The following is a 23,551-nucleotide window of genomic DNA, read 5'->3' as shown; positions in this document are numbered from 1 at the left end:
CAAGTCCTTGGTCGTGGGCTTTCCCCTAACTGTGCAATGCATACCTTAAACATCTACTTCAGGGAAAAATGTAAGAGTTACCTATAATATTGTCTTCAGATACCTTACTTAGGGCCTGGCTAGCAGTGAAGCTCAAAAATATATATATATATATATATATATATATATATATATATATATATATATATATATATATATATATATATATATATATACACATATTAGTCTTCCTCTCCTCTATTTTGTCCTTTTTTTGTTTTATTTAGATCTGAGCCAGGAATATGGTTTTAGGGCAATGTTTTTGTTTTTGTTTTTTTTGTCAGTGATGAACAAGGTAAATGAAATAATTCTTGCCTTGCAGATGCTAGTCAATGTGAGGGAAGCTGTGGTCTGGTGGGAGAGGTGGGTCACTTTGCCTCTGCCCCACTGCTTGCTCACAAGGGAAGGAGGAAGGGATGCGGCAGGTTTCAGCTACCTGGTGGACCACAGGTATTCTTCTGCCATCCTGTCTTCTGTTTTCTTGATGTGATATAGCTATCTGGAAAACACAAGCAGCACCCATGTGCTTTATTTATTTATTTTTCTGAATTTACTTTTTATTCTGGAAATTTCAAACAGACGCAGAGATAGAATCATGTAAGGACCCCCCACAGACCCATCACAGAGCTTCAACAATGATAAGTAATACCTTTAAGATGCACATCCGTGGAAAGGGTTGAGGGGAGATGGAGGCTGATGCTTTGCTCCATGACAGTCTTTGGTCTGCACCTGTGAGCTCATGCAACTAAATCTCAGCCACCTGTACCCACAGAAGACTTCATAATTGCTTTTGAATCAGGAAAACTGTATTCATTGCCATGGAAAAGGGAATTCAAAGCTAACAAGGTTAGAATGACTTACCCCTAAATTGATGCTTTCCTCACTCTTAAATTAAGGCTTGTAGGTAGCTTAGACATGTTTGTTAACAACTAGGGTCAAAGAGGGGAAATAAAAAACTATTGGCTGAAGACTGAATAGTGTTTTATGCTTAGCTGTTTGCTTTGCGTGAAGCCAGAATTTGTGTGTGTGCATGTGCATATGTGTGTGCATATCTGTGTGCATGTGTGTGTCTGTGTGTGTGTGTGTGTGTGTGTGTAGAAATAGAAAAACTGAGTCACAGAAATTCCTGAAGTGAAATTACAGCCATGACAACCCCTAACCCAGGCTCTTGCAGAGCACACCTGACTTCCGGAAATAAGGCTTTTCTTACTATCAATGTTAAATCCAGGGCACAACAAAGAGTATTTAACAGGGTCGTGGATGTGTTCTACTGTTAAAGAAAAGTTATACAGCTCTTCATCCAGGCTCTCCTTTGATATGATCACCATGTGCTGATATGGTTTCTAGTTAAAAAATAATGCCAAAGATTGAAGCCAACCGGATGTGGCACTGATGTGTGGTACGTCAGTAAGTATTCGCATTTGCTGAACAGAACCACAGGGCTGCAGACACCTGTGGTGGTGACTGGGAACTCCCATATCCATTTCTGGGCATCACCACCTATAGCTGAGGGATCCAGCATTAGGAAAATTACTTAGGCTCTGCATGTTTTAGCTTACCCACTTGTGAGAGCCTGAAGACAATGCTTGCCTGCTAGATGAATAGGGTGCCCAGAGTGTAGAAAGGAAAGGGTGATGGGTAGTTGTAAAATTCTGGTTTTCCACCCCCAAAATTTTCGTAAAGTTCTTTGAGATCCTTAAAAAAATTTTTTTAAAAGATCCCCTAACCAATCCATACAGTGGCTCAAACAGCTGATGGCTCTGGAGGCAGGGCTAGCTTCATGAGCTTGGACATACGCGGTTGCACAGGCCACCATGCTCAGAAGTGCCCCACGCTTTGCTTAAAGGTCTGCTGTCGCCGTCTTGAAATTCTTAAAGTTTGAATAAGGGGCCTCGCATTTTCATTTTGCAATGGATCCCGCAAATCACGTCCTGTCCAGACACTCTTCTGTGGCACGTGATGGTATGAACAGCTAACTAAGAGTATTTCTTCGAATCTGGGAGTCCCAGGGGACACGAAGTGAATGCTAGTTTTTAAATAAATTTTGAGTCCCAAATCATGCATCAGGAAAGCTAAGGTTTCAAAAATTCTCTGAGAAGTAGGGCTTGAGATCAAGAGGCCCTCAGAGGATCTCTTTAAGAAATGCCTGCACTGAGAAAACAAAAAGCAGATCTCTGACAGATACTCGTTTCTTTACACCACGCGAACATGTCCAAGGCTCACCTTTTTCTTTTTGTTGCGTCATTTCTCTGTCAAGCATCATTCAAGTCCAACCATTTTTATAGTCACTGAAAACACTCCATTCCCTCATGTTGATTACCAGCTTCAATGTAACCAACAAAACATTGGTTAGCATTTGAATACATCTTTAACACAATCATAGCAAAATTTTCTAATTTTGTGGTTTCTTCTGAAATTTGGTTTTTCCACTCACTTGGTTTTCATATGGACAGCTTTGTTTTTCTGCATGTTACTGTTTGCCTGCTAAGTAAGAGTTTATAGGCCTAAGGGTGATAATTACACATTTCAGATTATGAGGAGATTCAAGAACCCCTATGTTTGTATTTACTACTGAAAAAGGCCAAGGATGGAATACCACCTATCTTTAAGAGACTAAAAAAAAAAACCTATACTTCTCCAGCAGAGACGTATTTATGGGAAAATAGCACCTAAGACAAGCACTGACGTTTAGTCCTTGCAGAGGCATAGCAAGGGTAAGGAGCATCCAGGGACAATCTCTAAATTGCAACCCCGCCCCCAATTTCTAAATGAATAAGCTTTGCTAGCCACAACGCTTCAGCAGAAACACTTCCACTCATTTGTGGAATGCCTAATCAGGCACCTTTCATACTTGTGGCACCTTGGAATGTCATTCCATACCTCACCCAGGGGCAAGTTCTCCCCTTGCCCCCCCTCCCACTATACCTCTGCACCTTTACCCAAACATCTGACACCCATCTTTTAAATAACTGTACCCTCATATCATCTCAAAAATACAAGTCAATCTCATTCATCTTTACTTAACACTTTATGCCACTGCATGAAAATTACAACTCTACCTTCCTTGCTTTCACTGGTGAAAATCAGTCTATGATGTGCTCAGTCTTTTTTTTTTAGTTTTTTCTCTTTCTACTCTCAACAGAGCAAGATTACACAGTCTGCCTTGACCCATGGAGGCTCTCAAATATGAAAATACTCGTTTTAACCTGCTGAATGATCTTTCACAGCTGACAATGGAAACTGCCATGGTTAGTAGAAACTGTTCCATGGTGTCCCCCTTCAACTGCAGCCCAGGGCATGTGTCATACCTGCCATACGTTAGATAGCCTCTGTCCAGATTCTGAGGAAAAGAGATTTGACCCTCAGGAAAACAGGTGGTGAGGTGCTTGGGGCATGGCTCAGCATGACAAGGCAGGAAATACACCTGGTGGGCAACAGGAGGTGAGTGGTGGGGAAGGGGTAGAGCAGAGGTCATCAGGAGAATCTGCGCTTTTATGAGACCTAGGAGGATGTTATCAACTATGTTAAGGACTTGAACTTGATAGCTCTTGGCTATGTTTCCCCACTTTCCTAATCTGGATTTGTAAATTTCCAGAAGGCTTTGATTTATCTCTTGTATAGGAAGCACAGCCTCAGATATCCTAAAACTTCTCTTTAACTGCCTCCCTACCTGGCAAATAGAGACAGAATGGGATCTCTATCTGCCCACTGCTTGTATAAATCAGTTGCTGTCAAGTCAATTCCGACTCATAGTGACTCCCTGTGTTACAGAGTAGAACTGCACTCCATAGCATTTTCAAGGCTGTGATCTTTCAGAAGCAGATTTCCAGGCCTTCTGAGTTGCCTCTGGGTGGGTTTGAACCACCCACCTTTTGCTTAGTAGTTGAGCCTTTAACTGTTTGTGCCATCCAAGGACTCCTTTTTATTGTATGTTGTTATGTACCGTTGAGTCAATTCCAACTCATAGAAACCCTATATGACAGAGTAGAACTGCCCCATAGGGCTTCCTAGGTTGTAATCTTCATAGGAGCAGATCACCAGATCTTTTCTCCTGAGGAGCCACGTGGGTTCTTAGCAGCCGAGAATTTAACCATTGTGCCACTAGGGTTTCTTTGTATTGTATAGTACTTGATATATGTAATAGGTGGTGAGGGTAAAAAATTATCCCCCCTTTCCCTTTTTCATGTTGTTGCTGTATGCCGTCGAGTTGATTCCAACTCATAGCGACCCTATAGGACAGAGTAGAACTACCCCATAGGGTTAACCAAGGAGCAGCTTGTGGATTCAAACTGTTGACCTTTTGGTTAGTAGCCTGAGCTCTTAACCACTTTGCCACCAGGGCTCCAGATTAGTAACAACTTAAAGAAGAATAGAGAAGTAAGATAGATGGAAATCTAAATGTCAGCTTTGAGAATAAGGCTTGGATCTATAGGTGGTTGGGCTTGCTAAGATTTTACTTCTGTGTTAGAGTCATGCTCACTGAGTTACAGGCACAGAGAGAGCACAGGCTGTGGGCACCCCTTCCCCAGGACATGAAGAAGTCCAGGGTGGGCACACTCTGCAGCTAGGTAGGTCCTCAAGGGAGAACTCTGAAAGTGCTGGGCCATTCCTGCTTAGCTGTGGAGACATGCTAAAAATGAAACTCTAATCATGGAAATTCCTTCACATGAAAATATGAGTAGAGAATAAGAGTGCCCCTACAATATATATAAGAAAATAGTTATTTTTATTGATTTTAATGTACAATGATATCGAAAAGTAAAATTTCATGAATTCACATTCTAAACATTAAGAACTTTTTTTTAACATCAAAAACAAATCCCTTGGAGGACAATAGCATTTTTGTAGTCATTTAAGGAGGGAAAAGCTTACTTTCAAGAACTTTTTTAAGTTTCTTCAATAGTTTATAAAACAGTGGCTATACTAATAATACCCACTGCCGTTGAGTCGGTTCCAACTCATAGTGACCCTATGGGGCAGAGGAGAATTGCCCCATAGAGTTTCCAAGGAGCACCTGGTGGATTTGAACTGCCGACCTCTTGGTTAGCAGCCATAGCACTTAACCACTACACCACCAGGGTTTCCATATTAATAATATGGAAATTTTCATAAATATTTATGAAAATTTCCATTAGAATGCCTACATGGCTATACTACAGTAGCCTTGTTCAAGCTTCCATATATTCTTGGAAGCAAAGACATTTAGGTCAATTGGCATAACATAGTTTGTAAAGAAAATATTCTACATCCTACTTTGGTGAGTAGCATCTGGGGTCTCAAAAGCTTGTGAGCAGCCATCTAAGATACTCCCATCTGGAGCAAGGGAGAATGAAGTAAACCAAAGACATAAAGGAAAGCCTAGTCCAAAAGATTAATGGACCACAACTACCACAGCCTTCACCAGACTAAGTCCAGTACAACTAAATGGTTCCTGGCTACAACCAACTAACTGCTCTGACAGGGATCAAAACAAAGGGTCCCGGACAGAGCCAGAGAAAAACGTCTGAAAAAAATCTAACTCAAAAAAAAAAAAGACTTACTTGTCTGACAAAGATAGAGAAACCTCAAGAGTATGGCCCCCAGACACTGTTTTAACTCAGTATTGAAGTCACTCCTGAGGTTCACCTTCAGCTAAAGATTAAACAGGCCCACAAAACAAAATGAGACTGCAAGGGTACACCAGGCCAGGGGCAAGGACAAGAAGGCAGAAGAGGACAGGAAAGCCGGTAATACGGAATCCACGGTTGAAAAGGGGAGAGTGTTGACATGTTGTGGGGTTGACAACAAATGTCACAAAAAATGTGTGTACTAATTGTTTAATGAGAACTAATTTGCTCTGTAAACCTTCATCTAAAGTACAATAAAATAAAATAAACTGTTATATATGTAAAATAAAATACAGGTATTTCCTTAGTAAAAAAAAAAGTCTGTTATTCATGATTATAATACCACTGAATTTAACAAGGATTCCACCCCCCCCCCGCCCCACACACACACAGTTCACCATTTGCCTGAATTAGTGTTGTTTTACGACATTAGCAAATCCACACCAATGCTACTGGCTACTCAGACCATTACGGTTTTTGTCATTGGGCTATCTGTCCCCAAAGGGGTCTGTCTCCACTCCATCCCCTCCTTAAGGAATCCTTTTATTTGGCAGAGGCACTGAGAGATTGAGGCAGGAGAGCCTGCCACTCTGAGGCTGGCTGGCCCAGAACCCATTCAAGCTAACCCGAATCCCAGCAGTGCCCAGGAGGAGAGTTCAGCCCCGATGATGATTCCTTGCCTTTATACAGAATGTCTGCAAATGTTATAAATCGAACTGGGCTTCCTATTTCAGAGTTAAAATGTTATTTTGCTATGGGACAAAGAGGAAGGTAATTGAGTTAAGGAGTAACACAATTGCCTTTGATAAATTGCATTGTTAGGTCATCTTGGGTTGGGTGGGGGCAAGGTAGTCTCCCTGATTAATTTATTCCCAAATTTGCCATCGTAGTCCTGGGAACAAAGGGGTACACTTCAACTCGCTGTCTGCTCATTTGGGTTCTCCCTGTTGAACACACCTCTTTTGAGGGGAATATTTTTGCCTAGTTGGAGAGGGTAGCAGCCTCTCTTCTGGGTGATTTGTTATAATGGCAACAATTATTGTTGGATTATTACAGTCGCCTATTGGCAGGGTTATAGTTAAAGATTTGGCAGTGTTTGCATTTTGAACGACTATTTTTATAACTCAGCTATAAAAGTTTACTTAGGTCTGAAATTTGATATACAGGCTTTCCATCCAGGAGTACTTTCCTTTAGAATAATTTTTTTAAAATAGTTAATAAAATTGGTCTGTCTAATTTTCCTGAATTATATGAGTATTTTGGAAAAACAGAAGTATATCATTTGTATAGGCTTTCTAACACTTTTTTTCTCAGTTGGCCTTGGGTTTAAACAAGCTGCTATAAAATTTAAATTATTTAAGTTGAGCTTGGAAGGAGAGAAGCTGCCCTAGTGGGGCAGTGATTAAATCGCTTTGCTGTCAACTGAAAGGTCCGTGGTTCGAACCCACCAGCTGATCTGTGGGAGAAAGATGTGGCAGTTTTCTGTAAAGATTTACAGCCTTGGAAACCCTATGGGGCAGTTCCACTCTGTCCTATAGGGTCACTGTGAGTCAGAATTGACTCCACGGCAGTTGGTTTGGGTTTTGGTTTTGGAAGGATTGAGGAGAAATGTTGGTATGCAGAGGGATAGACTAGAGAAAAGGGAAGAAGCAGACAGTCTTACATTTAACTTTACAAAATCTGTCTGTGGCGAGGAGTAATAGGCATTTTTGAAAAAATTAATCACTGTGCATTATCATTATGCATTTTATATCTCTCAGTACATAATCATCTGCTCATGTCTATCTGATAAGTAATTCAATTTTTATTTCACATTTGCATTGTTAATTATGGTATATTATAGAAGTAAGACACCAGGCATCTGTTATTAATAGAATGTAATTTTTTTAAAAAAAAACAAGGACACTTTAAATAGACAAAGAGAAAGCACCCTTTATTGGAGGCCACCCAAATCTGTAGATAGCTTTTTGCTTCGAATCTAAGGTAAAACGGGAATGGAGGAAAAATACCACATGAATTGAGGCTATCGAGATAAAATATAATGTGCCTTACAGTCTGGCAAACTGAAAGCCCTTACCCCTGAAAAAGGAGTCACAAGTGTGGTAACAGATAGATTGACACAGTAACCGCAACAATGGGCTCAAACATAGCAATGATTGTGACGATGGCACAGGACTGGGCAGTGTTTCCTTCTGTTGTGCATGGGGTCACTGTGAGTCAGAACTAACTCAACATAACCTGAAAACTAACAACAACATGTGGTTTTTGTCATTTATTGTATTAATATGGTGTAGTATATTGATTGAGTTTCTGGGGCTGAACCAACTTTACATTCCCACTTGGTTATGGTATATAATCCTTTTTCTACGGTGTTGGATTCTATTTGCTAGTATTTTATTGAAGGTTTTGTGCCTATATGTATAAGGGATATTGACCCGTAGTATTCTTGCATGTATGGTTTTGGTACTAGGGTAATTATGACCTTGTAGAATGAATTGGAAATTGGGCCCTACTGGTCTTTTGGTGGAGCCCTGGTGGTGTGGTGATTATCAGCTACAGTGAGCTGCGGCTGCTAACCACAAGTTTGGCAGTTTGAATACACCAGCTACTCCTTGGAAACCCTGTGGGGCAGTTCTACTCTGTCCTATAGGGTTGCTATGGGTCAGAATCGACTTGGCAGCAGCGGGGTTTTTAGTTCTATTGGTGGCACCGTGGTTAAGAGCTCAGGCTGATAACCAAAAGGTCGGCAGTTCAAATTCACCAGCTGCTCCTTGGAAACCCTAAGGGTCACTTCTACTCTGTCCTGTAGGGTAGCTACGAGTTGGTACCAACTTGATGGCAGTGGTTTCGTTTTTTGGTGTGGTTTTATTTTTTAGAAGAGTTTGTGAAGGATTGTTGTAAATTCTTCTTTAAATGTTTGGTGGAATTCACTAGTGAGGCTATCTGAACCTGGGCTTTTTTTTTTTTTTTCTTTGTGGGAAGTTTTATGATTACCAACTCAATTTCTTTACATGTTAAAGTCTATTGAGGTCTTCTGTGTCTTCTTGAGTCAATTTCAGTAGTGTCTTTCTAGAAATATTTCATTTCTTATAGATGATCTAATTTATTGGCACATAATTGTTCGTGGTATTACATTATAATCCTTTTTTATTTCTTTAAGGTTGTTAATAATGTCCCTTCTGTCATTTCTGGTTTTGGAGCCCTGGTGGCATAGTGGTTAAGAGCTCAAAGGTCAATAATTCAAATCTACCATCGGTTCCTTGGAAACCCTGTATGAGTCAGAATCAACTAGACAGCAACAAGTTTGGTTTTATAGTGCTGTTTAAGTCTTCTATTTTCCTTGTTGATCTTAATCCCAGTTGTTCTTTCCATTATTGAAAGTGAGGTATTGAAGTCTCAAACTACTATTGTTGAGTTATCTATTTCTTCCTTCAATTCTGTCAGTTTTACTTCATGTCCTTTGGGGTTCTGTTGTTAGGTGCTTATAACTGTTATATCTTCTTGATAGATCAACATTTTTATCTTACAAAATGTTCTTCTTTGTCTCTAGTAACAATTTTTCTCTCAAAGTCTGCTTTTCTGGTACTAGTATAGTCATGCCAACTCTGTTTTGGGCACTCTCTGTTAAATATTTTTTTCATCCTTTCACTTCAACTTATTTATGTTTTTTATTCTAACGTGTATCTGTAGTAGACAGCATACAATTCAATCATTTTTTTTTTTTTAATCCATTCTGCCAATGGATTTTATTGGAGTGTGTGACGGTTAATTTTATGTCAATTTGGCTAGGCCATGGTGTCCAGTTTTTTGGTCAAACACTAGTCTAGATATTGCTACAAAGGTATTTAAATGTGATTAACATTTACAATAGGTATACTTTAAGTAAATCAGATTATCCTCCATAATGTAGATGGGCCTTATCCAATCAGTTGAAGTCCTTAAGAACAAAAACTGAGGTTTCCTAAAGAAGGAAAGAATTCTGCCACTACACTGCGACATAAAAATCCTGCCAAGCTTCCAGTCTGCTCTCCTGCCCCGTGGATTTTGGACTCAAGACTGTGACAGCAACTGTGAATTTCCAGACTGTCTGCTTACACTGTGGATTTTGGATTTGCCAGCTTCCACGATCATGTTAACCACTTCCTTAACATAAATCTACCTATTTGTCTGTCTGTCTATCTATCTTACTGTTGCTTTTTCTCTGGAGAATCCTGACTGATATAGAGTGTTTAATCCATTTACATTAATGTAGTGATTGATAAGGTAGAAATTGTATTTGCCATTGTGCTATTTTTTCTACATGTCTTATGGTTGTCATTTTTTTGTATTTAATTTTTTATGCCTCTATTCCTTCATTACTGCCTCTTTTGTGTTGAATACATATTTTCTAGTATGCCATCTTAATTTATTGATATTTTGTACTACATTTACTGGGTTATTTTCTTAGTGGTTGTCTTGCGAATTACAATTAACATCTTAACTTTAAAAAATTTCCTTCCATTTAATAGCAGCATACTTGTAATAATACACAAACACAAAAAACTTTGCTCCAATATAGCTGTTCTCCCCTTCTTTCTTGTACTATTATTATCACACAAATTACATCTTTATTCATTATAAGCTCATCAACACAGTATTATAATTATTGTTTTATGCAGTTCTCTTTTATTCTTTTTCTGTATTTACCTATGCATTTACCTTTACCAGTGCTCTTTATTTCTGCATGTGGATTCAAATACTGTCTCAGGTCCTTTCACTTCAACCCAAAAGACTGCCTTTAGCTTTTCTCATAGAGCATATCTGCTAGCGATAAATCCAGTTTATGTTTTTCTGGGAAAGTCTCCTTTATTTTGAAGGATAGTTTCACTGGCTATAGAATTCTTATCTGACAATCTTTTTCTTCTAGCACCCTGAATATGTCATCCCATTGCCTCTGGCCTCCATGGTTTCTGATGAGAAATCAGCTACAAATCTTAATGTCAATTCCTGTACGTAATGAGTTACTTCTCTCTTGCTGGTTTCAAGAATATCTCTTTGTTTTTGGCTTTTGAGATGATGTGTCCAGGTATAGATTCATTTGAGTTTATCCTACTTGGAATCTGTTGAGCTTCTTGGGTGTACAGATTAAAGTTTGTTTGTTTTTAATCAAATTCAGGAAGTTTTTTGGTCATTATTTTTTTCAGATATTATTTCTTCCCCTTTCTCTCTCTCCTCTCCCTATGAGGCAACAATTATGCGCATCTTGGTTTGCTTGATGGGGTTTCAAAAGTCTCTGAGGCTCTGTTTATGTTCCTTCACTCTTTGTCTTTCTATTCCTCAGACTGTGTAATGTTAATTGACTTAACTTCAAGTTTGATGATTCTTTCTTCTGTTAGTTCAAATCTGGTGTTAAGTGAAAAAAAAAATCTTGTGAATTTTTTCTATCCATTATTGTACTTTTCAACTCCATTGCTTTCATTTGGTTCTTTTTTTATGATTCTGATCTCTTTATTGATATTCTGTTCTTGGTGAGATATTGTCCTGATACTTTCCTTTATCTCTCTAGGCATGGTTTACTTCAGTCTTGGATATATTTTTAATAGCTGATATAAAGTCTTTATTAGGCTTTTGGATGGACAATATCTATTGATTGCCTTTTTTTTTCTTATGTATGGGTCATACTTCATGTTTCTTTGCACATCTTGTAATTTTTTGTTAAAATCTAGACATTTTAAATAGTATAATGTGCCAACTCTGAAAATCAGATTTCACACCCCCAAAGTATGCTGTTGTTATTGATTGCTGTTGTTGATGCTGCTATTTTTTGCTTTAGTGACTTTTCTGAATTGATTTATAAAGTCTGTTTTTTGCTGTGTGTGTCCATTGAAGTCTCAGCTTGGTTAGCTTAGTAATCAGCTAATTTTTGTACAGATATTTTCTCAAATGCCTTGAAATATTAAGTCTCTAAGCCATTTCCCAGGGGCTTTGTGTGCCTTCAACATGCCTTCAACATTCTGGATGTTAAAACTCTGCTTTAACCTTTATTTTTTTGCTTTTCTGGAGCCTACAGGTCAGCCAGAGATGAAAGATTAGGGTCTTTGGAGCCATTTTCTGGGCATTTGCACATTCCTTCTCATTCACATGGCCATCTAGATTCATAAGAGCATGCTGGAGTTTTTCAAAGCCCACTATGGGCACATCATTCCCCAGCTTTTTCGTTTGAGTTTTTCGGTCAGCCTCTTATTTGCTCCACCTGTTATTGCTGCTCCAGGTAGTTATAATGTTAAACAATTGAAATTGATAGTTTTCAACAAATTAGGGCAAAGGTTGTTCACACTGAGCTAGCTCTGAGTCATATTTTTAGACTACCACAGACCTGGAGAGGAGTTCTGAAAAAGTTGATTTTTACATTTTTTTTTTTTTTTAACATACAGAAATTGTTAATATTTTATAGAGTACACCATCAGTATTTTCCATTATGGTTTAATATTTTAATATTATTTTCCCTCATGGTATCAGATAGTTACCTTTTTCTTACCTGTTTTTTAATGTCTGGTTTACATTCAACTGGATATTGAATTTATCTGAAGTATTTTTTTCTGGAATAGTTTATCAACTATTTAAGAACCCTTTTTTGAAAATTTTTTCTCTACTGATTTGATATGCCACCTTTCTAAAATATGATTTTGAATTCTTTCTTACCTTCCAGATATGCTTGTTAATTCACACACTGGTACAAATCCATTATTTTAGAATTAAAATATTTTAATATTGGGCAACACAAATGCTCCCTTTACTTTCTTTTTTTTTTAATTTCTTGAGGATTTTTAATTCATTTGCTCTTCTATATAAATTTTAGAACTCTTGTCAATTCTCACCTCAAAAATAAAATGATAATAATAACGTGGACACTGTAATGATATCAAGCATATATGATCATCTAAAGAAATTGAAGCTTTGCAATTTTGAATCAACAAATATATGGATATAGTATTGTTCTTGGGTGCCTTGGAGCTGATAATGACTCATAGTGACCCCATGTGACAGAGTAGAACTGCCCCTGTAGGATTTTCTTGGCTGTAATCTTTACAAAAGCAGTTCACCAGGCCTATCCCCTGCAGAACCATTGAGTGGGTTTGAACCACCAACCTCTTGGTTAGCAGCTGAGCACTTCACTGTTGTGCCACCAGGAGTCCTTGGATATAGTATACCATTCCATATTTTCACATTCCTTTTGTAACACTCAGTGAAGTTTTGTGGGGTGTTTTCCCCAAAAGAATTTAAAAATTTATTTCTAGGTAATTTTTATTTTGTTGTTGTAATTATTATCGTAAATATAATTTTTTGTTGTATAGTTTCTAATTATTTTTATTAGACATGCAATTTCATTTAATGTTTATTTTGAATCTGCTTCTTTGTTCTTGATAGACATTTCTACAACCTGAAAATTATGATATCTTTTTTGCTGTTTTCCAGTAGGTACCCACATTCTCTTTTATTACCAATTTCACTTGATAGAACTTTCAGAACAATATTAAATATCAGTGGTGATAGAGAGCCTTCTCTTTTGCTCCTGGCTTTAATAAGAATGCCTTTCACATTCACCCTTATGTATGGCATTGTCTCTTGGTTTGAATTAGATTTACCATGTGAAATTAAGGAAAAGCTCCTCTATTCATAGATCCCTATGAATCATGGCTCTTAAGAATCATTATTGAATATTCAGTTTTAGCAAGTGATTTTTCAGGATCTGTGGATTATCATATTGTATTTTTTTCTTCTTTATAGTATTATTAGATTTGTTAATAGTAAAACATTTTTGCTTAATAAACTCTATTTCTGCTGTTTGTGAATCACTCTTTAATATGGTAATAGATTCAATTTACTAGTGTGATATTTAGAATTATATTTAGAGTTATTGCTTCTCACTATTCATGAATGACATTGGTTTGTTGCTTTCTGTTTGTGGCATTTATGCCAGGTTTTGGTATGAAGAATATGTGAGCCTTGAAAAATCAATTGCAATGGCTTTCTTCCTTTGTTTTAGAAGAATTTATATATAATGGGAATTTTCATTAAAACTTTGAAAAAAATCACTTGGAATAATAACCTGGTCTGAAGCCTCTTTCAAAAGCAATTTTTTGACAGCATTTTGAATTTATTCCTTGATTATTGATGTATTTTAGTTTACTGCTACCCTTGAGCCAATCTGGGTTATTAGTATTTCAAATCAAGAATCAGAGGGATCATAGGGTAAGCCTACTCCAAGAATAATAGCAAGGAGTCACCAATAAAATTCCCCTTTCTGACAGACTTCATAATGTGAATCAAAGGGATTTCTTATTTAAGATAGATTTAGTCAGCTTGAATTTCATGTTGATTAGGATGGCAAACAGCTATGTGAGTGTGCAATTTCCACTCTCTCTGGGTCTAGGTTTCAATGCTCTCCATAGAAGCTTGGTAAAGAATAGTTAGCAAAAATGATTCCAGAGAATTTTGTAAATGCACTGAACTAAACAACCACCTCACAGAAAATACTGCATGGGTAACAAAGAGTACAGTACATTTTTTTAGCCAGAAGAAATTACCAACCTGACAGACCTGCAAATATGGGTGTGGAGTGTGAGGTAAACACAATAAAACACGGACAGTGAACACTTGCCTGGCTTCATTCATGTTATCTTTAGCACATCCTTGCTCAAGTCCCACCCTTTCTAGAGATTCACCCAAATAAAATATTAAAGGTTCTATTGAATTTCTGACAAGTACAAATTCTCTATACCCAAGTATGGCTCTAGGCAACAGGGAAAAAATAACAATAAATTTGTTTTCTCACACAGCCTAAAATGTTTGTTAGAGAGAAGAAGAAAAAAAAAATTCACTCTGATACTAGGATCTGTTGGAAATTCACTTTGAGTTCAGACACTCATTCATCTCAGCAGTTTACTTTGCTCAAACCCTTGTCCTTTATCCCCATGTTTCAACTTCAGCTTTTAAAAGATATAGGCCCTTCACTGACTTCCTTTCAGTCAAGAAATCAAACTCTATTGTCTCTCCAGGTGCCTTTCATAGTAAACCAAGAGAAGAGAACATGGGGTTGTAGACACTTGAGTGAACCAGATGTCGAGAGGCTGAGGGTCCAGTTTTGTGGCCATAGAAACTAAACAGCTAGGTCAGTATGCACATGTGGCTTAAGTTCTATGAGCCTTATTTTCCACATTTGTAAAATATAAGGAGTTGTACTACAAGGTGAATTTTGAAGTCCCTCCCAGATTCATACTTTTGGATTCAAGAAACAAAGTGCTATTTTAGAGTTTCAGTCACGGCCAAGCGCAAGGTCTACCATCTGGATTTCTAGTTTATGGACCTGATAGAGCTTCAAACATTGGAAACCACCTTCAAAGTGTGATTATTTAACAGTCTTGGCCACCTCTGACCCTTCCCTTTGGGTTAAATCAACTATAAAAGTAACACTGCCTAAGTTCACCAACGAGTACAAGCTTGTAAGTTTTGCATTTAAGTATTCATGCAAACTGCCTGGAAGCATTTCTTCCTCCTTAAGAGGATTGTTTGCTCTGAAGAGCTCAAGGGTTAACAAAAGGTGAGTGAATGTTTGATGGAGGCGGGCTCCTCAGGGGACAGGTGGAAGATATGGAAGGTGGGAGAGAAAACATCGCCTGCTTCTCACCCCCACCCCACTCCACACTGACCTGGGATGGAGTTCATTTTGGGTGGAGGGGAGTCTTTTCCAAATCTCCTTGTCTGCTGTCAATCAAGAAAAAGAAAAACAGGTGTGCTCTCCCCAGCCTCCAGGGCAGCAAGAGGAGAATGCTTGCAGAAGCAACCCTTCTGCCACAACTCGCTCCAGAACTATTCTATGTTAATAACCATGACTTTCTAGAAAAAAAAAAAATCTAAAGTTGTAAGCAGTCATATCTTTTAAAGGAAACTCAATAGTTAAAAACTTCCAATTGGACAGGAAAGAAGACTATTTGGAACAGACTTTCAAAAGATGGGTAGGTTTCATGTAGTTATTTATTCAATCAAGTATTTATAGAGGGCTTACTGTGTGCCAGACACTGTTCTAGACGCTTGGGAACTCAGAGGAAAACAAGATCAACAATGTCCCTGCCATGATAGTGCCTATATTATAATGTATAAGTAAATAAAACTTACTTCGTTTCCTCTTATATGCTATGCAGGGAAGAAAACCAAGAAACATGACAGAAAGTAGAATGGAGTGGGAATGGAGACAAATTAAATGCAGTGATTGCTCAGAGAAGTCTTTCTTTAATTTATTTTTAAAATTATTTTTGCGATAGAGTATATATAAAATAAAATTTTCCATGTTAACCACTTTCAAGTAAAATTCAGTGTCATTAATTACATTCACAATACTGTGCAACTGTCGCCACTATTTCCAAAATTTTTTCTTATCTCAAACAGAAACTAAGTATCCATTAAGCCATAACTCCCCATTCCTTTTCCTTCCAGCCCTTGCTAACTGCTCTGGATTAAATTATGTCCCAGAAAATATGTATTAGAATCATAACCCCTATACCTGTGGATGTAATCATGTTTGAAAATAGCATTTTCTTTGTTATGTTAATTATATCATACTGGAAAAGGGTGGGCTCCAAATTTAATCACTTCTAAATTATAAATAAGAGCAGATTAGACACAGAGATATGCATTGGGAGGGAGAGAGATGTCATGTGAGGATCACCAATGAATGAAGGAATACCCAGAGCTACCGACAAGAAGGGAATCCCCATGGCTAAGACCATGATTTGAACTTTTAGCCTTCAGAACTATGAAAAAAGTAAATTTTTGTTCTTTCTTTAAAGGTGCCCACTTGTCGTATTTCTGTTAAAGTAACACTATAACAGACTAAATAACACTCTAAGAAACTAAGACAGTAACTTCTAATCTATGTGGCCCTGTGTTATTCCCCATAAGTAGAAACATCCAGAAAAGAATACAGTCAAAGACGCAGGTTGCTTGGCAGCCTCAAATTTGAATTATCCAAGAAAAAAAGTGACCCTATAATTCCCTGAGAGTTCTCTCCTCCTGCTTTCCAAACTGCTGAAAAGAAACAGAAAGCCTACTTCTCTTCTGAAAGTCTAAGGCAATGGCTTAGATGAGGAGGTGCACACTTTACGGAAAAAAAAAAAAAAAAAGCGAGGGACCAATTTAAATTGAGCTGAATTATTAAATTAGTTATATAGGTATAATTATATTAAACCTTATAATTAATTGCATTAAACTTCATAGCACTTTGAAAACTCACCAAAAGGGTAAAGACATTTAAGTTACTCTTCTCTGAGGTGATGAAATTAAACTGTAATGTGTTGGGAGGCGAACCAAAAAGAAATATCGGTGAGAGAGGAATAGCTTTTCCTTCCTTGGTTCTGCTCATAAAGGTTGACAGCTCGGTTAGGACTTTACAGCATTCCTGTCTCCCTTTTCCTTCTAATAATACCTACTATATACTGAGCCTTTCTGTGGCAGGTACTGAACTAAGTGCTCTGCATGTATTACATCATGTAAGCCCCCTCAACAAACCTACGAGATAGCTATTATTATTATCCTCATTTTACAGAAGTGAAAACTGAGGTCTACAGAGGTTAAGTCATTCCTCTAGTATCTAAAGCAACCTGACTCAAAACCATTCCATTCATTCATGGCTTACCACCACAAGCAGACCTTTGTGCAGGCAAAAGGAAGAGATGAGTGAAAAGGTAGAGTGGCTAAACACAGCCAAGATGACAGAGACAGGTCAGTTCTGGGAGTTGAGGACTGTCCTTTGGTCTTTTATCCTGCTGAGTAAAATGCACCCTGCTTCCCAGAGAGGAAAGGCAGAATAACATCTGCTCAATGCCCTCAAGGTACAAAGAACCTCATTTCATTCTCATTCCAATCCTGTGAAGTAGGTATGTTGTTATTAGGTGCTGTCAAATCAGTTCCTACTCATAGCGACCCTATGTACAACAGAATGAAACACTATCCAGTATCACAATCATTGCTATGTTTGGGCGCATTGTTGCAGCCAGTGTGTCAATCCATCTCACTGAGGATCTTCCTCTTTTTTGATGACCCTCTATTTTACCAAGCAAGATGTCCTTCTCCAGGGACTAGTTCCAACTGGTAACATATCCAAAGTAAGCAAGACGAAGTCTCATTATCCTCGCTTGTAATGAGCATTCTGGCTGTATTTCTTCCAAGGCAGATCTGTTTGTTCTTCTCTCAGTCCATGGTATATTCAATATTCCTTGCAGGCTCCATAATTCAAAGGCATCAGTTGTTCTTTGAGCTTCCTTATTCATTGTCCAGCTCTTGCATGAATATGAGGTGACTGAAAGTACCATAGCTTGGATTAGGGGTACCTTAGTCCTCAAGGTGACATCTTTGCTTTTTAACATTTTAAAGAGGTCTTTTACTACTGCTTTGCCCAATGAGTACTTAGTTTGATTGATTTCTTGACTGCTGCTTCCATGTGTGTTGATTTTTGATCCGAGTAAAATGAAGTCCTTGACAACTTCTATCTTTTCTCCTTGAATCATGATGTTGCTTGTTGGTCCACTTGTGAGGATTTTTATTTTCTTTATGTTGAGGTGTAATCCATACAGAAGGCTGTGGTCTTTGATCTTCATCAGTAAGCGCTTCAAGTCCTCGTCACTTTCAGCAAGCAAGGTTGTGTCATGTGCATATCACAGGTTGTTACTGAGTCTTCCTCCAACCTTGATGCTGCATTCTTTTTCGTATAGTCCAGCTTCTCGGATTCTGCTCTGCATACAGATTGAATAAGTATGGTGAAAGTATACAACCCTGGCACACACCTATCCTGATTTTAACCATGCAGTATCCCCGTGTTCTCTTCAAACTGCCTCTTGTTCTACATACAGGTACCACGAGAGTACAGTTAAGTGTTCCAGAATTCCCATTCTTTGCAATGTTATCTGTAATTTGTCATGATCCACATAGTCAAATGCCTTTGCATAGTCAATAAAACACAGGCAAACATCTTTCTGGTATTCTCTGCCTTCAGCCTACATCCATCTGACATTAGCAATGATATCCCCCATTCCATGTCCTCTTCTGAATCCTTGAATTTCTGGCAGTTCCCTGTCAGTGTACTGCTGCAACCATTTTTTAAATCTCTTCAGCAAAAATTTACTTGCACATGACATTAATGATACTGTTCAGTAGTTTCCGCCTTCTGTTGGATCACCTTTCTTTTGAATGGGTGTAAACATGGATCTCGTCCAGTCAGTTGGCCAGGTAGCTGTTTTCCAAATTTCTTGGTATAGACAAGTGAGCACTTCCAGCATTGCATCTGTTGAAACATTTCAATTGGCATCCCATCAATTCCAGGAATGCTGTTTGTCACCAATGCCTTCAGCGCAGCTTGGACTTCTTCCTTCAGTACCATAGGTTTTTGACCATATACTACTTCTTGAAATAGTTGAATGTTGACCAGTTCTTTTTGGTACAGTGACTCTGTGTGTTCCTTCTATCTTCTTTTGATGCTTCCTGAGTCATTCAATTTTTTGTCCTTAGAATCCTTCAGTATTGCAACTCAAGACTTGAATTTTTTCTTCAGTTCTTTCAGCTTGAGAAATGCCAAGCCTGTTCTTTCCTTTTGGCTTTCTAGTTCCAGATCTTTCTACATTTCATTATAAGACTGCTTTGTCTTCTCAAGCCACCCTTTGTAATCTTCTGTTCGGCTCTTTTACGTCACGATTTCTTCCTTTTGCTTTAGCTACTCAACATTCAAGAGTAATTTTTAGTCTCTTTTGACATCCATTTTGGTCTTTTCTTTCTTTCCTGTGTTTCTAATGACCTTTTGTTTTCTTCATGTATGTCTTTGATATCATCCTACAACTCCTTTGGTTATTAGTGTTCAATTTATCAAATCTATTTTTGAGATGGTCTCTAAGCTCAAGTGAGATATACTCAAGGTCGTACTTTGGCTCTTGTGAACTTGTTTTAATTTTCTTCAGCTTCAACTAGAGCTTGCAAGTGAGCAATTGATGGTCTGGTCTGCAGTTGTTCCCTTGCCTTGTTCTGACCGATGATATTGAGCTTCTCCATAGTCTCTTTCCACAAATGTAGTCGAATTTATTCCTGCGTATTCCATTTGGAGAGGTCCACATGTATAAAAAAAAACAACATGTATAGCTGCTGCATATGTTGTTGGAAAATGTAATTCCAATGACTAAATCATTGGTCCTATAAAATTCTACCGCCTTAACTCCCATATTGTTTCTATCATCAAGGTTACGTTTTCCAACTGCTGATCCTTCTTCTTTGTCCCCAGCTTCTGCATTCCAATTGCCAGTAATTATGGATGTATCTTAATTGCATGTTTGATCAATTTCCAACTGAAGAAGCTGGTAAAAATCTTTAATTTCTTCATTTTTGCTATTGGTGATTGGTGCATAAATTTGAAACAGTGATATTAATTGGTCTTCCTTGTAGGCCTATGGATATTATCCTATCACTGACAGCACTGTATTTCAGAATAGATGTTTGTATGTTCTTTTAGACGATGACTGTGACACCGTTCCTTTTCAATTTGTCTTTCCCAGTTTAGTAGACCGTATGCTTGTCCGATTCGAAATGGCCAATACTAGTCTATTTCAGCTCATGAATGCCTAGGATATCAATCTTCAAATGTTCCATTTCATTTTTTACTACTTCCAATTTTCCTTGATTTCATACTCTGTATATTCCATGTTCTGATTATTAATGGATGTTTACAGCTGTTTCTTGTCATTTTGAGTTACGCCACATCAGCAAATGAAAGTCCCAAAAGATGTACTCCACCCATGCCATAAGATTGACTCTACTTTGAGGAGGCAGCTCTTCCCTAGTTGTATTTTGAGTGCCTTCCAACCTGAGGGGCTCACCTTCCAGCACGGTATCAAATAATGTTCTGCTGCTATCCATAAGGTTTTCATTGGTCAGTTTCTTTAGAAGTAGATTGCTAGGCCCTTCTTTCCAGTCATAGACTTCAAGATCCACTGAAACCCATCCACCAAGGGTAATTCTGCTGGAATTTTAAATATCAGTGGCATAGCATCCAGCATCACAGCAATATTCAAGCCACTGTAGTACAACAAACTGACAGGTGATTGGTGTTGAAGTATGTATGATGACCCCCATTTTACAGAAGATGGAGCTAAGGCATGAATATGGTAAATGCTTTGTACAAAGTCACAGGGCTGGAAAGAGCAAGCTAGAATTTGAACCCTCTTCTCTCTGAGCCCTCACTGCTTCCTCAACACGAGTTTCACTCCAATAAGGAACAACATAGCCACCAGCAGTTACCATCCACTAGGAATGGTATTAGGAGCACTGGTGACTCAATGGTTAAAGTGCTTGGCTGCTAACCAGATAGTCAGAAGTTCAAACCTTCCAGCTTCTCCATGGGAGAAAGATAAGGCAGTCTGCTTCCATAAAGATTGCAACCTTAGAAGCCCTGTGGGGCAGTTCTACTTTGTCCTATGGGGTCGTGAGAGTCCGAATTGACTAGACAGCACCTAACAACAAGGATTGTATTAAGACGGTCTAGGTTCTATGAAAGAAAAAATAATGCTCATTATTTCTGCTGTATTTTGTGTTTAAATTCCTACCCTGTCCCTTGCCTTGAAATAACAATATAAGTCTCTGAGAATATTGACATCCTTTTGTCTACACATGAACCATCTAAGAGCAAGCATTGTACTGGGCAGTGAGGGAACATGGAGGGCAGTGGACTGCCATCTCTGCCCTTGAAGAGCTCCTTGTCTCTCTCTTTCTGTGTGTGTGTGTGTGTGTGTGTGTGTGTGTGTGTACCAGGCACACAACTCAATAAACACCATAAGTATCAGGCCTGTGGTGGGGGTGGTTCACAGTGCTGTAGAGACTCAGAGGAGTTTGTGTCTCTTTCCAAGAAGGGCTTTCCCCAGTGGGTCAGGAGAGCTGGCTTTGGAGCTGGACTTGGAAAAACTACTCCAGTTTTAATACATGGGCTGCAAGAGTAATCAGTGAGGCATGAAGTGGGACAGAGGGCCTTCCCAGTGCCGGGAATGTGTCCAGGCAGGAAAAAAAAAAAAAATCAGTAAATGACAAATCACGGTGGGCATGTGTACTTGAACCTCTAGGCAGAGAAAAGAAGCATTTTTCAGCAAGGCAAAGGCATGCTTGAATGTGTATTTAGAAAGCTTCTCTGTCTCTAGTAGGCGATCTGATTTGAAGAAGGAAGACAGGGAGGCAGGGGCCAGTCTGGGTGGGAGGTGCCGAGGGGCAGACCTAGGGCAGGTGCTGTGGGAATGCAGAGGAGGAGTCGGGCTAGAGTATGGCTCTCACCTGGCTGAATGTCCAAATTCTCTTAGAGCTTCATCCAAAGACAAATGCGTGGCCCCACCCAGGCACACTGAATCACATTTTCCAGGGCTGAGGCCCAGCAAGTTCATGTTTTGGAAGTGCCAAGGTGATCCTGACTTTTCTAGTAACAGTGCAGCGGTGGGATCTACAAGGGGTAGTGAAGGGTAGACCAGTGTATGAGAAGGACTGAGAATAAGGAGGAGGTGATTAAAAAATGATACTATGATTTATAATTGGGCCTCCTGGGTGAAGGGCTGGGATGTTAGGTGAGCTAGAATTTACTACAGGAGGAGAAAAGACAAGTCAGGTAGTGGGTATAAAATTCTCTTTTCCCAGATACCCAGATACAAACATTCAGTAGGTAGAAGGAAGTGGCCAAGATTCAGAGGGTCATAGCTGGAATTAAAAATACGATTGAAACCTTGGGGGTGGGAACTGTAGGAAAAGATCACCCAGAACTATGTAGAGTCAGAAGACTGAAGGCAACTCAAGATTTGCAAGATATAGAAAGAGGTATTGGAAACTCTATGGGGCAGTTCTACTCTGTCCTAGAGAGCCACTATGAGTCGGAATCAACTCGATGGCACTGGATTTTCTGGGTTAGAAAGAGGTAACAAAAGGTCAGAGAAGCCACAGGGGAACTAGTGAGAACACTGGAGGAAAAGACCAGAGTAGGGTGAGGTCTACTGACTCTAGAGTTTCAAAGCAGTCAAGTGGATGAGGACCAAGCAGAAGCAATGGAATTGTCAGTTACAGAGCATTTGATGCACTTGAAAAACACTATGGATGGAGTAGTTGTGTCAAAAGCGAATTGCACTGGGCTATAGAGGGCATGGGAGGTGAGGGAGAGAAGGAAGGCTTTTACCCTCCTGTCTTAAGTCTCAGAGTTGATGCCACCTGTTACAGAGCTGGCGGAAAACAGGAAGGATGTGTGTGAATTTAGAAATATTTACTCTTGCAGCGCAGGGCAGGCAGAGGATGAGAGGGTGTTGAAGAGTGTCTTGTGAGCCAAGGGGATACCTTTATATAGGGCAATCCCTCCAAAAACTGACTCAAACAGTTGACTAAAAGCAAAAATAAATGTATCAGGAGTGAAGGAAAGGAAAGGGAAGGGAGGACCAACATGAGATTATCAGAACAAAAGTCTCCAACTGTTTTCATTTTTTTTTAACGTCTGGAATATTGTTGGAGCCCTGGTGGGGTGGCGGTTAAAAGCTCTGCTGCTAGTCAAAAGGTTGGCAGTTGAAATCCACCAGCTCCTTGGAAACGCTGTGGGGCAGTTCTACTCTGTCCTATAGGGTTGCTATGAGTTGGAATCGACTGGAAGGCAATGAGTTTATGGTATTGTAGAATCAGTTAGGGGTCTTATCTTGAACCCACCACAACCAGGAATGTTAGGACTTAACAATTCTGCATAAGAATCCATGCTACATGTCAATCTAGTATGAGTTCCATCACGTTTTTCATAGTTATGTGATAGATGTTAAAAGCAATTTGTGTCTCTGAGGAAGATCAACTGCTCCTTTTGAGACTAACTGTATAGTCCTTGTGTATAA

The 23,551-nt window shown here is 38.9% G+C and overlaps 1 long non-coding RNA gene across 2 annotated transcripts in view; it reads right to left on the bottom strand.

The window, feature by feature from the left end:
- Positions 1-357: 357 nt before the first annotated feature.
- Positions 358-23,551, bottom strand: part of LOC126060784 (uncharacterized) — a 138,464-nt gene continuing 115,270 nt past the window's right edge. The window contains exon 7 of one of the 2 annotated variants that reach the window (XR_007513647.1): positions 358-565. This is a non-coding gene — a long non-coding RNA (uncharacterized LOC126060784). The remainder of the gene's footprint in view (positions 566-23,551) is intronic. The other variant, XR_007513648.1, reaches the window with a different exon arrangement.

The sequence above is a fragment of the Elephas maximus genome, chromosome 17, assembly GCF_024166365.1.
Source record: "Elephas maximus indicus isolate mEleMax1 chromosome 17, mEleMax1 primary haplotype, whole genome shotgun sequence".
Taxonomy (NCBI): domain Eukaryota; kingdom Metazoa; phylum Chordata; class Mammalia; order Proboscidea; family Elephantidae; genus Elephas; species Elephas maximus.
This window is presented reverse-complemented; position numbering and strand designations above follow the sequence as displayed.